The sequence below is a fragment of the Myotis brandtii genome, unplaced genomic scaffold (genome assembly GCF_000412655.1).
Source record: "Myotis brandtii unplaced genomic scaffold, ASM41265v1 scaffold889, whole genome shotgun sequence".
Classification (NCBI taxonomy): Eukaryota; Metazoa; Chordata; class Mammalia; order Chiroptera; family Vespertilionidae; genus Myotis; species Myotis brandtii.
In genome coordinates, this window is record NW_005371640.1 from 73,751 (window position 1) to 80,978 (window position 7,228).

A 7,228-nucleotide genomic window follows, 5' to 3' on the forward strand; every position below is an offset into this window, starting at 1 on the left:
AAAAAAAAGAATAGAATGGAATACAAAATTGAAAAATAAATAAATAAATAAATAAATAAATAAAAATTAAAAAATGAAAAAAGAAAAGGCATGGGTTTAGCCATACGCCCAGGCCCTCTGTGAGGGTGAGTGTGGGGGTTCAGAAGGGAAGTACAGATAATCCACTACCATACCCAGCATTAAGGCATGCAGGGCAGTTTGATTCAGAAATGCAAAGACCTTAACCGCTGTTCAGCCAGAGGGTTTAGGCTAGACCTGGTGCTATGGAGACAAGAGGCTGTGCTGCGCTGAGCGCCTGCTGAGTATGCGCTTCCTGCTCATGCACACATGTGCACGTGTACTTGGAAGGGGGTTTTTCAGAGGGAAGTGCCCTAAGAGTCTGTTAACCTACAAATAAGAAGGCTTCCAGAGTATGACCAATAAGAATTTATTGGAGACCAATAAGAATAGCCATTAGGGAATTATTAATTCAGAAGTCCAAGTAGAGTTCCGATGAGGCGACAGAGGCAATGGGTACTTATGAGAAAGAGAAGGGGGACAGTTACATCCAAAGAAGGAAGGAATTTCTATTGGCGCAGATAGCATAACATAGTGATGTTTATGCTAAACAGTGTTTTTAACTTCCAGTAGTCATAATATCTGCTTTCTCTTGTTTGTAAATAGCTCCTTGGGACAAGGGTACCTTAGGCCCAGTCTGAATGTTATTTTCCCTGTTTTAACTTCCCAAAGATTTCAGGCATAAGGCATGCAAGGCAACCCTCTGGCATGGCCGCTCCAGCTGCATTTTAAAGTGCTCCATTTAGCCCGGCTGGCATGGCTCAGAGGTTGAGTGTGGACCTGTGAACCAAGAGGTCATGGTTTCATTCCCGGTCAGGGCACATGCCTGGGTTGTGGGCTGGATCCCCGTTGTGGGGTGTGTAGGAGGCAGCCAATCAATGATTTTCTCTCATCATTGATGTTTCTATCTCTCCCTCTCCCTTCCTCTATGAAATCAATAAAAATGTATTTTAAAAAAATATAGTGGATCCATTTATATTAGTGTTTACAAATCTGTAGGGTAAGCCATGATGCCATCCTGGCCTTGGGTGGGCTTAGGAGGGTGGCTAGGACACATTTAGGGGATTAAGTAGATGGGAAGTGAGATGAGAGACTGAGGGGTTCTGAAAATAATTGTCACTAAGAGTGAATGAAACAGAGGGAAGCATTTGGAGGTCGGGAAAATAGGAGGTCATTTGGGGGCTAGTTGGGATCCAGGTGCCAGCAGGATATGCAGGTTCCGGTGGCGATGCCAATTTGAAGCTCAGGAATTCAAGAAAGGTGTTGAGTATCTTGCAACCGGTAAAAAGATCGTTGCCGATGTAACCATCACTTGCCTTGAATTTATACTCCCTGGTCCTGACACCTCTTAGGCTTAGTCATTACATATTGTGCCTAATATGTTGTGTGGGGTTTTTTTTGTTTTTTTTTTTTAATATATTTTATTGATTTTTTACAGAGAGCAAGGGAGAGGGAGAGGGATAGAGATTTAGAAACATCAATGAGAGAGAAACATCAATTCAGCTGCCTCTTGCACGCCCCTTACTGGGGATGTGCCCGCAACCCAGGTACATGCCCTTGAACGGAATCGAACCTGGGACCCTTCAGTCTGCAGGCCGACGCTCTATCCACTGAGCCAAACCAGCTAGGGCTTGAGTGGTTTTTTTAACTAGATATTTTTATTGATTTCAGAGAGGAAGGGAGAGGGAGAGAGAGATAGAAACATCAATGATGAGAAAGAAACATTGATCGGCTGCCTCCTGCACGCCCCACACTGGTGATGGAGCCCACAACCGAGGCATACGGCCTGACCGGGAATTGAACCATGACCTCCTGGTTCAATTCCTGTTGATGATTAACCACTGAGCCACGCCAGCCAGGCCTGTGCCTAATATGTTTTGAGATATATTTACTACATTCCAAGCAAGTCTTGTTTGATTCAGAAATGTGAAGGCCTTAACCACTGTGTAGCCAGAGGGTTTAGGCTAGACCTGGCACTATGGAGATGAGAGGCTGTGATGTGCTGACCGCCTCCTGAGTATGTCGATGCGTGTGCATGTGCTTCTTGCTCATGCACACATGTGCACGTGTACTGCGGTACTTGGAAGGATTAGAAGAGCCAAATATTACCTTGTGTCATCCTGATGAAATGCTGATGACAGCAAACTTGCAGTTGCCTCTAGAGGCATAAGTGTCCATGTTGGATGGGCATTATGTGCGGAGTTCAGGAAGGATTGCTCTTGGGAAGCAGCTCAAAGTCATGAGGACAGCAGGGCTGTGCCACACGGGCCCCACAGTCATTAGGCTGGGTCCCCAGGCTCCGTGACTTCAGGGACTTCATCACAGTCCTCCTACCTGCATCAGGAAAAGGGGCCAAGTATAAGCACTTTTTAATTATTGTTTAAAAGAGGATAATTCAAACTTCAGCAAAGTAGTTCACTTGGGATCTAATTAGAAGTTTTTCTGAACCACAATTGCTGAATAGCTTTCTTAATATTTTTCTGTTACAAATGTAATCCATGCTCACTGTCAAAAAGAGAAAAATGTGGGCAAGTTTGGAGAAGAAAATAATTACCCATCATCTCCCTACTAAAGATAGCCACAATGAAAATGTTGGTGTACTTCAGGATGGAATGAGGTCATTCATGTTTAGTATTTAGAACAGTGACTGGAACATGGTAATCACTCAAAGCATGTAATTGCTTATTTTTAAAAATTCTCATTCCAGGGTTGTTCTTATTAATTTCTAGAGGGAGAGGAAGTGAACGAGAGAAAGAGAAACATCGATGTGAGAGAGAAACAAAGATCAGTTGCCTCCCGACGGGCCTGAACGGGAAACGAACCCGCCACCTAGGATGTGCCCACACAGGGAATCAAACCTGCAACCTTTTGATGTACAGGATGATGCTACAAACACCTGAGCCACCCTGCCAGGGTCATGTTATCGATTATTATTATTCTGTTGTTAGTAGCCTTAGGAAAGCCTTTCCCTGTCCAAAAAGCAAAGTTCATCTAAATTTTCTTCTGGTATTTTCACTTTGATTTTATTGTGTGTCTAACACATAAATACCTACTCATTACAAACCATTCATATCCTATACAAATGAAGAGTATAAATGTGAATGTATTCCTTCACACGTTTACCCCCCGGGTCTCAGGGAGATATGTAAAAGCAGCTTATGACTCAGTGCTCATTTGTCCCATCCAATTTCATTCATTAAACAGTCACTTGCACCTCAGAAGTGTCCCTTACAGGATTTGTCCCGTGAGTCTTGGCTGCATCAGCAGAGAGCTGTGTCCAGGTGCAAACTCCCCTGCACTCCCAGGCCCCCCTGTGCACAGGCTGTGCGGAGGCAGGAGAAGGGGGGCGTGCAGGGAGCTGGAGGGGAGCGCGGGCACTGGGAACAGAGGTGTCCTCCCCAGCAGTGTGACCTCAGGGGCATGAGGGGCGCAGGGGCCCAGATTCTCAGCAGGAATAGGCAGCCTGCAGGTGAGGGAGAGCAGGAAGACTCCAGAGATAAGTAGACAGCACAGGAAGGAGCTCCTTAGCGGGTCAGAGCAGAGCCCTTCACGTGTCACCTGTCCAGCCTGCTTCTCCCTCCTCGGCCCCATGTCAGCCTGACCCAGTTATGCCAATCCCTGGGGGTCCTCCTTGTCACCACACTGTTCACCCTCCCCATCCAGTCCTTGCTGGATCTGTGGCTCTTACCTGCTAACAGCTACTTCCTGTGTTTCCTCTTGAATCCCTTCACCCACCTGCCCTGCTTGCTGTGTTCCTGTCTGGGATTCTGTCATCCTTTCTCCCCAAGGAGACAGCGCCCTGGGAAAGGCTTTCTGCAGGCTTCCCTCCCTGCTGTACTTTTCCGGGGAGGCCTCCCCTGTACCCTCCGTCCCTTCCCCTCTCCCATCCCCCAAACACAAGCAGAGGTGGAGCAGGAGCGGCTTAGGAAAATGGCATTTCGATGGTATGTTTTCAGGGTTGTTTTTTTAGCATTAAGGGATGTCACCTCTGATCCCCCACCCTGCCTCTCCCCTCCACCTGGTCTCGGGTGTGGGGAAAGTCACTTCCGAATCCACACAGCCGTCCTGGGATGAGATGTGACACAGACGTGGGTTCAGTAAAGCTGCTACATGGAGGCCTTGAGATGTGGGAAGTGCATCAGCCTTAAGCTCACAGGTGGGCACCCACCTCACATCCCTGCAGTTGTGCCAGCCAGGTGAGCAGCCCCATCCCTGGGATGGAACACCACATCCACCCACTCCGACGACTGTGGGCCTAGCGACAGCGTGGGCACAGAAACACGTCTCCAGGCATTGCTGCCACCAGCCCTACCACACCCCTAGCCCGGCCCACCTCTCGCTGTGCCTTTCCTTTTGAGTTGACTCCCTTCCAGACTGTCAGGGCACAGCTCTTCCCAGCTTCTCTGAGTGGCTCTGGGTCCATGTGTTCCTCTAAATTCTTCCCAACTACGCCAGGGCTGGTTCCTTCTCAAACCCTTCCCTCTGAACTAACTGCTGGGAACTTAGTCCAAGTTCCTCCTTTATCCTCTGCTCACAAGTTATAGGTATTGGGTCCAAGCCCCCCCTGCCTGGGGCTGGACCTCCTAGGATGCCGGGTCTTAGACAGAGAAGCCATGAGAGGTTGTGGGTGTATAAGAATGAGTCTTTTTAAAAATATATGTTTTATTGATTTTTTACAGAGAGGAAGGGAGAGGGATAGAGAGTTAGAAACACCGATGAGAGAGAAACATCCATCAGCTGCCTCCTGCACACTCCCTACTGGGGATGTGCCCGAAACCAAGGTACATGCCCTTGACTGGAACCGAACCTGAGACCCTTGAGTCCGCAGGCTGATGCTCTATCCACTGAGCCAAACTGGTCAGGGCAAGAATGAGTCTTTATTGTAGAAGTCAGTGGCTATATAGCCATCAGACAAGACTGTCCTTTACAGCAAAGTCCTCTACAGGCAGGCAGCCAGGCACCGGCTGTTTCATGTACATCTTTCCCACAAAGAAGCATTAGTCTCTGTACCCACAGCTATTATCTGAGCAGCCACATGCTCCCTCTAATCTCACCGCCTTGGGAACCCTTTCCCCCTCCCCACGTGGGAGTCTATACTTGTTCTTCAATAAATTTCCACCTTTGCTATAAATAAATATATAAATAAATAAATAAATTCACCGCCTTACATCGTAGCAGTATCTGAGTTCCCTGGCTCAGCAGCTTCTCCTGTGTCTCCTGCCCTGCACACTGGCTGGTCTCTGTAGCCTCACATGGTAACTACCTCCAAGCTTCTCTCTCAGCACACTGGCTGGTTAACATGGTAGCTATATCTGAACTCTCTATGAGCTCTTAGCCTTACAACGTAGCAGTACCAGCTCTCAGCTCTGTCTGAGCTCCCTAGCCTTCCCCGCCCCCCAGCCCACTCTCTCTAGCAGACTAGATGGTCAGTAACGTAAAATTACTCCAGAGACAAAGAAGGCTAGTTGCCAACAATGACATCAATCATTTGGATTACAGAAAGGCACAGTGTACTGTATGTCCTTGCACCTGCTTATGGTGTGTCAGCCTGATTAAGATTCCCATGTTCTGGGTGGCCTTGGACATCTGGTGTATTAACAACAAGGCCTCTGTGCTTCACTGGCCTTGACTCCAGGCATTGCTGCCACCAGCCCTACCATCAGGTGTCCAGGTGTCTCTGGCGTGGTTCCCACACGGACATAGAAGTTAACCAGCACCCAGCAGACCAGCAGACACAGGGTCACCTACCAGTTGAGGGCTCCTGGCACCTCTGACATCTCTAGCCTCCCCCTAACCCATGGCTGGAGTGGCAAGACTTTGCTTCTAAATGAGGGCGAGCCCCATGAGGGCTGAGCCAACAGAGGGCAGAGGGACTTGGAGTTGACCCAGGGGTGGTCCTTCTCCTTTTCTGCTTTTGTCCAACTTGCTGATCCCTCCTGAGCGCCTGGACCCCGCCCGCCCGCGCCTGAGGTCAGAGGCAGAGGGGCTGGCAGCCACCCTCCCCAGGCCGGCGGGCAGCACTAAGGGACAGTGCCCGGGTGGGAACTGGTGCTGAAGGAGCAAGGCCCATCCACCCGCCTCCTCCAGGGTCTGAGCTGCGGGTTCGCGGGGCCAGGGCAGGCAGGGCCCAGGCGGGACTTCCGGGGGACTGGCCCAGGCTTTTTTAAAAAAAATCTTTATTGTTGAGAGTTTTACATATGTCCCTCTTTTTCCCTGCTATTGCCCCCCTCCCACCTGGTTCCCACCCCACCCCAGGCCTTCCCCACCCTATTGTCTGTGTCCATATAATGAATAAGAAATCTAATGAGCAGAATAAACTGCACAGGCTTTGAGCCTCAGCGCTGGGCAGTTTTGGCGGGAAACAGTCACGTGCTCACTAGCTGGGCTTCTGGCAAATGGCAGCAGGGCCTGTTTGCGCATGCGCATGAGCCTCTTGGGGGGGGGGGAGTTCGAGTGACATCACTAAGGGGCGGGGCTTCCCAACTGAACCTTGGCGCCTCAGCCGTTAAGCCAGCATTCCGAAGTCGCCATTCCGACGGGAGGTCGCAAGGAGAAGCCGAGGAACGATGGAGGCTGAAGATCAAGATGCAGGCCGTGCGGCCGAAGATGCTGAAGGCCAGGCCAGTCCGGGTAATCCTGGTAACACAGGGGGCCCTGGAGGCCAGGAGAACCCCGCGAGGGACAGCAACGGGGAGGCCCCGAACCCCGGGCCGGGAGGCGATGCCCTGCCAGGGCCCTCCACCACTATACGACGTCGAAGACTCCAGTTGTATCCTTTTCAAGGAGTGGCCGGGCGAGGCCGTGGGACGGGGAGGAGACCTGGTCGGCCTGGGGTTGGGAGTGAAGAGGGGGGGGGGCCTGAGGGGATGGGGTAATGGCGGACGGTTGAGATGGTGGGGGAGGCGGCCTGAGGGACCGGGAAGGAGGGAACAGCCATGAGGGGTTAAGATGGGGGAGAGTGGCCTGAAGGGAAGTAACAAAGTCTGAATACGATGGTATCTTAACTGAATGTCCTCTAGCTCCCTGATAGTGTCTTTCCGGTCACCTCTGTTGGCGCAGATAGCCTGCCGGTACCTGACCCCGATTGCCCAGCCGCCTTCACCAGCCGTTGAGCTGCAGCTGATCGTGTCTAACCATCTTCTAACTTTGTAAGTTCTAAAAAGGGCCAAGT